The sequence below is a fragment of the Triticum aestivum genome, chromosome 2D (genome assembly GCF_018294505.1).
Source record: "Triticum aestivum cultivar Chinese Spring chromosome 2D, IWGSC CS RefSeq v2.1, whole genome shotgun sequence".
In the NCBI taxonomy this organism is placed as follows: domain Eukaryota; kingdom Viridiplantae; phylum Streptophyta; class Magnoliopsida; order Poales; family Poaceae; genus Triticum; species Triticum aestivum.
In genome coordinates this window covers 259,523,885-259,535,324 of record NC_057799.1, presented here as the reverse complement: position 1 = coordinate 259,535,324, position 11,440 = coordinate 259,523,885, and the positions used below count along the sequence as shown (strand labels likewise).

At 41.5% G+C, this 11,440-nt stretch overlaps 1 long non-coding RNA gene across 1 annotated transcript; it reads left to right on the top strand.

Annotated features, from left to right (window-relative positions):
- The first annotated feature begins 1,969 nt into the window (after positions 1-1,969).
- Positions 1,970-3,695, top strand: LOC123049220 (uncharacterized). The gene is made up of 2 exons (XR_006423487.1): positions 1,970-2,652; positions 3,214-3,695. It is a non-coding gene; the product is annotated as an uncharacterized lncRNA (long non-coding RNA).
- Positions 3,696-11,440: the final 7,745 nt, after the last annotated feature.

Below are 11,440 nucleotides of genomic sequence, written 5' to 3'. Positions count from 1 at the left end.
TTGAAACTTGCTCGACCTGAAAAAACAATATACCTACTGGATCCCAGTTATGAGTCTGTACTTGCAGAATTCTCTCGTTTATTGAGTACGTTGAAGACTTCATGGGTTTCATCGTCTCAGACATCAGCATTATTTTTCATCGTGATAATAAGTGCATGCACTTGCTTGCGTACGGCCATGGACCTGCTGGTTCCATACGGTTAGGCTCTGTATGGACAACCGTCTTGTGGTTCCATGGACGGATTTCATGCAAATCGGATGGTTTTCAGTGAAAGCGGACTAAATTCATTGCATTTTACATATTTATTTTCATTATGGAATATTTTACATATTTCAACTAATAATAATGGACTAGGCTTTTTTTAGTCCATGGGAGGCACTTTGCGATCGAGGTCATGGCACTTAACTGTTCTGGATGGCCCAAATCCATCGCTCCTCTCTTTTAACAATTTGTAGCTGGGCTTGGCATGCCACAACCCAGTTTCGACGTGCTGCGTCCAACTATCAGCTTGTGAAACCAGATGGATCCCCTGCGTACTTCGAAGATGTAAAAAATTTGGAGAACTGGGAATTCGAACGACAGGTGCTTATGCTACCCATCAAATAAAAATCAGGTGCCTGAAAATTTGTTTCGAAACAAATGATTCAGCTTTATATCCACGTCGACCCTCGACATGATGGTTAGAAGCAAATGCCAAGTTCATACCGAAAGATCGTTAACAACAATACCAACTTGCAGACGACCAGGTAGTACAAGTACCAATACCAACCTAACTTATAATCTTTTTAGTCCTGGCCCTAGTGTTCGTCTGGTAGAAAATATTATAGAGGACCAGCTCCTGCTCCTTTTCTTGCTCCAGGTCCCCGAGATGGTACTGGTGCATCACCTAGTTGGTCCTCTACTGGTCGAAGTTCTTGTTGGTGTGCAGCACCAGCACCTTTTTGCTGCCCGTTTGCCGGCCGTTGACCATCATCGGCAAGGTATTGCCGGTCTTGTGCCACATCGCGTGCATGCTGCACTCCGACTGTATCTTGCGACGCATCCACGTGCCCCTTTTGAACGCCCTGGAGTTGCGCTGGAAGAAATGCTTGCTTAGGCCACTTATTGTGATACCTGCAGTATTGTCGAATACAGGTTTTAGTGTACGTAGTTGGCATTTTCATAACATCTTTGGCATGTTGCAGTCACTTGTTTCACTTTTTATTAACTGTCAAATTGTAATTGCTTCACTAGGTCTGCGTCTAAAAAGAAAAACAGAGCTATAAACAAAGGATATGTTTTTGCAAGTAGACGGCCGGTCGGTGTCTCACCTGGAAGTTTCTCAGGATGGGTGTAGCATATGCCATGCTCGCTGTCGATGGTTGGTATGAACAAATCGATGAGAGGGTGAGATCTCGCGCTGTTGGCACTCACTTTGGCCTCAAGGTGCTCGACCAGCTCCTGATCCGTGGGATCGAACTTGATGCCAACCGGTAGCACCGGCCAATCCTTCTTGGACTTGTATCGGTTAATTCCAGTTATATGGTACTCAATATATGATCAATCGACTGTTTTAGATGAATGATGAAAGATTTCGACAGATAAGTGGTACTCCAAATCTGAAGTCCACAATACCCGAACATGCCGCCGGGACTCTTGTGTCACCTCACGCGCAGCGTGTTGTCACGTCAATTCAGTGTGAGGACATGATGAATATTTTGACCTACGTATACTAGTACTACTACTGTACTACTTACTAGTCGCAATTAGTGTCACATTTTAACCATAGGTTTAACTAACAAAATATCAAATGCATGTCACCGAAAATTATACCATTGGAAACTATGTTCAAATACGAATCAAACGATATAATTTTTTGTGACATGCATTAACATTTGGTTAGTAAAATTTATGAACAAAATTTGACACATATTACGAAGGGGACCAATAAACCAAGAGGGAGGTAGTATTACGAGTAGGAAACAAAAGAAAAAAAACCTCGGCCACCCCACCCACCCACGATCTCTCCCCTTCCCTGAAATCCCGACTCTCTTCCCTTGTGTGCATCGCCGCCGGGACCCTTCACCTGCTTCCACCGCGCCGCTCCACTCCGCGAACCCCAACCACCTACAGCCGCCGGCCTACCCACACCTCCGTTTACCCACCATCCGTGGCGCGCCGTCCTGGCCCTCTTCCACCGCCGGGAGTCGCCTCGGGCCCCGCCTATCGCCGCGTGACACCCTACCCGCCCCTGACCACCGGAAACCACGCGCACCTTGCCGTCCCTCGCGTGCTAGCCCGCCCTTCGCCGTGCAGCGGACCCAGCCACCACGCAGATCATGCCGCCCCTGCAAACCTGATCGCTGATCCAGTCGAGGGGGCGGCCGGATCCAGCCGACCACGACCCCCGGCAAGGCATGGGAAGCGGCGTGCACGGGGCGGCCTCCTGCTCCCGGCCGATGTAGTGGTTGTCTGCGCCGCCGTCCTACAGTGCGATGGGGATCCACCGTCGCGGCGCTCATGACGTTCGGCACCGCCACCTCCGGCCGTTCAAGACGGAGCTCCTGGATGGTGCTAGCCTAGCTCCATGCTTCGGACATGGAGAGGTGGTGGCTGGCTCACACTTAGGATGGCTTCGCATCAGTCCAACTACATTGCTAGTCCCCGTTCAGGTTCTGCCTTAGATGTGCATCAACTACTGTGATTGCTAGTCCCCTGTTTCTTTGGAGAATTTTTTTGTACAAGTTTTGTGAAAGTTGTGCTGATTTGATGCCCTCAACATGTTTGTGGTTATGTCTCTGATAACTAACATCAGCTTTTGTCCTTTGCCCAAATTTTTGTGAGCAACAAATATTCATGCATGTGTATTACGTATATCAGTTCTTGTGGGAATACCTCTACAGAGCAAGTTCGTTTTTTGCGCCTCTTTCGCGGAAAAATCATATTGTACAATTATAGGGTCTTTTCTTGAAGTTCATATTGTCAAGACCTCCAAGCTCACATAATATAGTTCATGATAGTTCAGAAGTTTTGGTGACTCATGTCTGATAATTTTTTTGTGATACGTACACGCGAGCCTGTTCATATTTGTATATTTGTTAATTTAATTATCCGTTAGGATCTGGTATTAGTAGTCTATTTTTTATGAGCAGTCTTGTTCGACAGATGCTTTGTTATAGTGTGTGTTTGAAGTTCATATTGTCAAGGTCACGAAATTCACAACCTATCACCAGGGATCCTGAAGAAAATACATGTGGGTTTGGCATGTCTCACATCCTGCAGCAACGATCCTCTGCAAGCCCTGAGCCGCCAGTGTTCCGTCCACAAATCAGTGAGGGATGTAAAAGCGGCTGTGGCATCTTGTCAGCTCCCCATCAAATGTAAGCCTATTATGTCGTCCTTCAGTAGCAGTTCAACAAAAAAACTGCAGCAATTCTACATGGGAAACTATGATATTTCAGGTCTGCTACTATGTACGTTGCTTGTTGGTATGCCAATGAGTACAAACATTTTGTGTAGGTTCTTTGCCCCTTCAGCTTTCTCTGCCATGGATGTGTGCATGCGTGCTATGTGCGTGAGTGCGCTACAGCAATTTGTGTAAAAGAAGCATTTTCAATTGGGAAAAATTAGTTGATGGTTGTTGAAGTTCAGACATTTGTATTGGTGACGTTTAGTAATTATAGAATGAGAAGTAGTGCGTGCCGTCTTGTGCCCACAAGGTGTTTGCGTTTGTGTGCCACTGGCTGCTGCACACCCTGTGTTGATGCTGCTGCTGCTTTAACTTTTACATTTTTTCAGTGACTTGCAAAGAAGTTTTTTCCTTTGGATATATGCGATCCAGTACACTTGTTCTACTAAGTAGCAGGATAGGTGCTTCTTAGTGCCCACGCATGTGAAATCTGTTTGCTGATTTCACTTGATGGCATGTACATAAGTTCAAAATAGAAAAAACAGGAGATCACTAGGGAAAATGCGACAAATCCATGGAACAAACTTGAGTAATTCATGTGGAAAATGCAAAAGATAAAATAATAAACAAGCAGTTGAAATTAAAAAAACAAGCAATTCAAAAGTTTCTAAAAATAGGATTTGCCCCATTTCTAAAAACCTACAAGTTCAAATTATGAGAAGTTCAAAATTTTCGAATACGGAAGTTAAAAAATGTTAAAAACAAATCCAAATTTTTTCTACTACTTGCCTCCCGCCTCTTTTCTCGAAAAAATATAGAATCCCTCTTGTGAACACAAAAAATAAGGAATTTCACGAACATAACTTGTATCGAAAAACTATATATGTAAGAGAAAGAAAAAACTCTACATGTTAAAGGTATAAAACATGAGCCGGTATCTTCAAGAAGTTCATGTATAAATGGACTTGTCTTAACTCTAAAAGTTCAAAATTAATAAAATGGAAAGGTCAAAGAAAATGACAAAACAAAAAAGTTCAAACAATTCCCATGGATTTCGATCGGTTATTCTAATTTATAAAGAAAACCATAAGTTCAAATTAAAATAGTTGACCGGTTCAATGTTTATTACAAACCTAGAATTTTTTCCGTTACTAAAATAAATAAAACCAAGAAGTTCAAATTAAAAAAGTGGAGCGGTTTGATATTATATTTGAAAACTCGGATTTTTTTCGATTACCAAAGAATAAAACCAATAAGTTGAATTCAAAATAACGAAGAAGTTCAATTGGAAAAAGCATAATAATTTGATATTTATTTAAAAATTCATAATTTTCTGATTACTAACGAATAAAACCAATAAGTTCAATTTAAAATAACGAAGAAGTTCGATGTTTCTAACAAAACTCCAATCTTCACATTTCTAAATAATACACAAAGAAGTTCAAATAAAAAAGTGAGAGGTTTGATGTCTATAAAAAACTCAGACTTTTTCCGTTACTAAACCGAAATAGAGAGAAGTTCAAATGGATAATAGCCAGAAGTTCATGTACTGCATGGTGAAGTCCAAAATTTTGTTGCTAGGAGTTCAGGTGCTCGGCCCGAGAAAGCTCAAAAATTCTTGTGAGAGAGGTTGAACAAAAATACGTGACAGAAGTTCAAGATGAAAACAGCGGGAAGTTCAACTACTACACAAAATGTGTTTTAGATAGGAATATGAAAATAGAAAACAAAAAGCTTAAAAGGTTTGTTGCAAGAAGTTCACGTGCTCCTCCCGGTGAAGTTCAAGATCTCTAGTGCGAGACGTCCGACCTTCAATTACATGTAAAAAACAGGCGAAAAATGACTTTGTTTTTGCCATTTTTAAAACTGCTCTCAAACGACAAAAAATTGTAACATCTATCTACATGAAAAAGATGCTCCTATTCATAAGCTTTCCAACGGTATATTATATGATATATTCCAATGAATGGTTTAAAGTTTTATGTATACCGTTAAAAACACATTTTTACGCATTCAAAAAAATATTTTGAACCGTCGTGAGTATGAAAAACTGATCAACACGAAAAAGTTGTGTGTTTTCAACAGCTTTCCATCGGTATATAGCATATCAAAAATAGAATGAAGTTCAAATAGACATGCTGGAGAAGTTCAACTACTTCACGTAATGCATTTCCATTCGCGATGAAGGCAAAAATCATGATCTCGTCATTTTCTAACTTACTTCAAAATGGCAGGAATATCATTTGTGTAAGTTCAAGTCCTCGGTCAGAGAAAGTTAAAAAAATTATTGTGATAGAGGTTTGTACAAAAGAATATCATTTGTGTAACACAGATGAATGGTTGAGAAAATTACAAACAAAAATACGTCACAGAAGTTCAACGTGAAAACAGCAGGAAGTTCAACTGCTACACTTAATGAATTTCAGATGAAAACTTCTAAAACCGTCGCGAGTATGAAAAAATGATCAACACGGGAAAGTTGCGTGTTTATAGCAGCTTTCCATCTGTATATCACTTGCTCAATTCCGGTGAGCGAATGGAGAGCTACGAGCAAAAAAAGCACGTGAAAAACAGAGTGAAGTTCAAGTGGACATGCCGAGAAGTTCAAGTTCTTCACACAGTGCATTTTCGGAAAATCTGTTTCGCGATAAAGGCAGAACGAATGATCTCGCTGTTTTTGAAATTACTTGAAAACATCTAGGAATCAGATAAAACCATCAAAATGAAAAAGTTTAGCATTTTCTGTAGCTTTTGAACGGTATATTATTTGTCCCATTCCGATAAATTTTGTAGAAATTACGTCGAAAATACGTTTTTAGCAAATTTCAAAATTGACTTAAAACCGTAAAGAATTCGGAGAAACAATATATACCAAAAAGCTTCGTATTTCCTCAGGCTTTCCAACTCCATATCATTTGCTGCATTCAGATGTAGGGTTAAAAAATTAGCTTGAAAATACAAACTCGGTGCAACTTGGATTGTTTTCTAAATTACTTTTAAACTATTCAAAATTAGAAAAAAAACGTTAAACCTGAAAAAGTAGCGCATTTTCATAAGCTTTCCAACGCCATATCATTTGCCTCAATTGAATTAGCTGTTTAGAAATGGCATCAAAAATACGAACTCGACTGTTCGGTTTGCGAAATTTTACAATTTTCCAATTACTCTTTAACCGTAGGGAATTACAGAAAACTTTCAACATGTGGAAGGAGTGGTTTGCAGCAGCTTTCCAATGCCAGATTATTTGCCTCATTCCGATAAACGGTTTTGAAATGCGATCAAAAATACGATTCATATTTTTTGTATGAAGAAAAAACGGTTTTCAAAACTGCTCTTAAACCGCTTACATTTTGCCAAAAATTGAACTTGGGTCATGATACTCGTGTCCATAGCTTTCCAGCAGTATATCGCAAGCCCCATTTGGGCAATGTTTGCAGAAGTTCAACCTAGCACTAGGGGAAGTTCAGGTCGAACAACTCAGGCAGTAAAATTGCAACAGAGGCATGTTTCATCACGGCCCGAGAGCAAATCCGCCAATGAGTGAGATTCCTATTTAAAACGGGCATTTAGTTGCTAAAAATAGTTTGTAGATTACACTTACATCACATAGAACATGACTGACTAAAAAAAATCGCGCGGGGAGACACGGTTGAGAAGATAGCCCGAAGGTCGGGTTCCTACAGACGGAAGTTCAGGCATGTAACTCAGGAAGTTCATGTTGTGATCAGAATAATACTCTGATCCCGTGATCAGAATAGTGTTTATGTGTGTTTATATATATATATATATATATATATATATATATATATATATATATATATATATATATATATATATATATAGCCGGTCTATTCTGCTAATATTAGCAGAATAGTTATTCTGATAACACTTCTGAACTACACGCTCAACAGAAGCGAACTGCATCCTCTTTACGTTGGGCATTGCAATGCTTCACGGGAGAACTGCTGCATTTTCTGGTGGCCCGCCCACGTTTTCTGTGTGGAATCGGGTGTTGCGGGATGATTTAATTTGTTTCTGGATCTCATTTGACCTTTATTCTTTGTAATTTACAGGAAAAGCGACTAGAATCTTTGCAAACCGAGCGATTTGGCGGACGAGCTTTCTCTGTTCGTTCGTGTTCATGTCGGATGCGAATTTTTTGTGCTCGGATGTTGTTTGTTAGTAGGAATTCTTTGATTGCGTTCGTTTTAATCGGTCCGTTTACTCTACAATTTGCTAATTTTTAGGAGTTAGTTTTCAATTTCTGCGAAATCGATTGTCTGGGCGTGTGAGCTTCGTCTGCTCATCTGTTCTTTTTATTTTTTGGATTTTGTGCGCTGATTCATTTTGAATCTTGTAATTAGTTTCTCTTTTTGGTTTGAATTCACTATATTGCGCCTGTAATGTTCGTCTTTTTGGTGTGCATTTTTAAAGAATAGCTCATGCTGTTCATCACAGTGGCCGTGGGTTTGTATTTTTTGGTGGGTATTTGTTCAAATTTGAGTGGTTGTGCAATGTTTTGGCCACTTATCGAACTGCGAGTGAAATTGGCACCTCTGTTAGTCTCCTACGTGTTTGGACCTGTATTGCTTTGATTTTATTGTTGTAGTTCTGGCATATGTTTGTAGTGTGCTGCATTTTGTTAAGTAGTGGACTTCAACGTAACTATATTATAGTGGGCATGACTACTTATGAGATAATTCTTTTTCTCAGGCTGCATTCTGTTTTTCAGAGAACTGCATAGTATGCACTTTCGTACTGCATTATCAGAATAATTATGCTGCTATTTCTTGTATTTATGTCAATTCTTCTGAACTCGATACCATGGGAATTCTGTTGAACAGCATATGTTAACTACAAAGTTTTCGACCATTGGCATTGCATTGTTATTGTTCAGAGTATTGCATTTTTTATATAAGGACCGTACTATGTGTATTAGAGAACTGCATTTCTGTCAGCAGCAACTTGTCTAAAAAGGGTGATAAAATGATGCAGATGAGGTTGCATACTTTAAATAGGCACTGTTCGAGCCTTCCGATGGACATAATTTTAAAAGCATACAACATAAGCAAAGCATTACAATATGCCACTGATGGCTTTAGCTTTTATCCAAGACAACCTACAGTGCAAATATTGTAAACTTGAGGGAGTCTTCTTCTTTGTAGAAAAACACCATGGCCACTTCTCCAGCCTCAAAGCCATTCTGGGAGACAAAATCATTCCAGCCAATAGTTATGTTGATGCAGTCTTCAGAGTCAATGTGGTAGTCAGCTTGCATGTCTACATACCCATTCTTGTGTTGTGTCTCCAAGGTAACCTTCCCGGAACTCAGAGTAGGAAATTTTATTGTGGGTGGCAGTTTCTGCATTTTGGCATGGATGGAAAAACAATTTTTATAAGTAAACGACAAATGTTTTTCTTTATATTTAGGATGATTTGTTTATGTTGACTTAAATATGTACATATATATGACTACTATTTAATAAAGTAGTTGCAATGTACGAACAAACTTATATACAGAATTGACTTGTAGTTTTAGTAGGATATATATTATACTGTAACATGTTTGTTCTGCAAGGTCATTTAGAGTGTACTTCGCTAACATGTTGAGAGAACTGCAACACTGATCTATTGAACCTCTTTTTTGTTCGTGTGTTGGGGTTCTGATCTAACTAGTGTTGATACCTGGTGTGGTACTGAAGAATAATAGGTTTAACTATCTAGTCTTAATAGCTAACAAAACTGAACAACAATACAAATGTTGTTTGTATTTGTTGATACTACTGAACAAATTCATGGAAATATACATTCAGATGTGGATTTGCAGCCTAGATTGTGTCAAAAAAATTGAGGGGAAAAACATACCCAACTTCCCAGCAGGTTTGCGGGTGTGAGGCGATGAAGAAATGGTGCCCGAAACCCCATGTTGGGTATCATCAGGCACCCGAGCATGCTGCGCCACTCGGTGTTGGTGAGCTCTAGACCCTCTGGGTACACGCATGTGTCCGCTACCGGCGCCATCCTTTCCAAACACCCGCACTTATAGTCCATGGCGGGTTTAGTGGAATTTCAGAGAACAGCTAGGGATGGGAGGAGCCCTAGATCTACGATTTGAACAAAAAGAGGAACGAGGGGAGGAGTTGTGTCAGACTGGAGCATGAATGGATTGGTTTTTATGCAACCAATTGAGCAACGGAATGTTGTGGTTGGTGTTAGGTGGTGGATTGATTCTTATTCAGTGTACGCGAATGCATTTGAGAAGCAACAGGACTGCTTAGTTGAATATAGCGAACTGCATTATCGTATCACAATGAACTGCGGAACGCGTGGTTGGGTCTGTGTTTGTGGAGTGGTATGTGGGATTTTTTTTTAATTTTCAGCGGCCTCTCTTTTGCCTGTTGGGCCTGTGTTTGGGGAGTGAAGACATATTCGGCCCAAGTCAGCCTGTCAGCACGGCTGGTTCCCGGTGCGCTGTGTGTGCGCCCTAATGTTTAGTCCCACCTCGCCCGCGGAGGGCGCGCTCGACCTATTTATAAGCGTTGGCGAGGCAGCCGTATCGAACTCCTCTGGTTACTTATTTGGGCACTTATACACGGCGCTCGCTGCTCTATGCTCTCTGACCTGTGGGCCCATGTGTGTCTGGCCCCATGCATCGTGGCTCAGAACGACTCGCCTGCTGTGGGCGCAGACCTACTAGGAGACTGGCTGGGGCCTGGTTGCACCTGGGTGGTCAAATTTTTTTCTTTGTATTTTTCCGTCTTGCATATTTTTTTTCAAATGTAGGGGCGTGCACTGCTTAGTAAATCATTTGTGCACTACATTGATCATGTTTCTGTACTGCATGTTCACATATTCCGCACTACATATATAGGCCGCATTTTCTTTTCGTGTTTTTGCTCTTATGTATTCTTTTTTCTAGTGTACGACGTGCACTACTTTGTTCGGTATGTGTGCATTGCATTCGACAGATTCCTGTACTGCATGTGTACACATTTTGCACTGCATGTGTCCTATTTGCGCACTGCATCTTCGTCCATTTTGTGCAGTGCTCCAATCTAATGATACATAAGCAAACAACAGAAAGCAAATGGTCACAAGCATTCTGTACGACAAGTTCATCACCAGCAAACTAAGTTCAACAGAAAGCAATCTAACATAATCAAAGTTGATCATTACAAGCGATTCTGCATGACAAGCAAACTAAGTTCAACAAAAGCAAATGATCACAAGCAAACTAATGATACATAAGCAAACAATAGGAAGCAAATTTGATGATAAATCTAAAACGACGCTAGCATTGTTGGCTCTTGGCCGGCACCGTCTGCTTCTTCACCAGGTAGCGTCTCCCCATCCCCAGCTTCTCCTGGCGTGCTTCTTGGGGGGTTCCTCCTTCTCTAGCTTTGCACGGCGAAGCCCATCCTGGGTGAGGGTGATGCGGTTCCATATCTTGTACGCTGCGTAGGCGTCCTTTGCCGTGTACTCGATGTGACTCATGGACAGAGGCAGGGTGGCCCAGCGCTTGTGTTCATCGTCGATGATCTTCTTCATGTTGTTGTAGTAGTCGTCGATGAGCATGCCGGAGATGTTTGCAAGGGAGTCCAACTCCTTGGTTGCCTCGGGCACCCTCCACTCCTTCTGGATGTCGACGAAGTTGGCGACCTCCAGATTGATGCGCTCTAGCCTGGTTTTGTCACCGTCGATGGAGAAGCCAACAAAGGTGTACCTAGGGTCGGCAAGGAAGTTGTCGAAGATGGTGCACCTTTCAGCGACGCTCAGTTGGAAGAGCAGCACCGACCGAGTCTTGCCGACGGAGAGTTGGACGAGGGCGGGTTTCTGCATCACTTCAGGCTCGTTGTTGTACTCGAGATCAATCCCGATGATCTTGTGGCGCTGGAGCCTGAGGTGGTGTTCGTACTGCGTGAGGGAGATCGCCATCTGCTTCTTGTCATTGGTGTGGATGACGTGCAACTTGGTGTTGCCGTGGGCCTCCACGTCCCTGTATTCGTCGGAGAACGCCAACGCCGGTAGTAGGGCTTGGTGTTTTCTGTGCA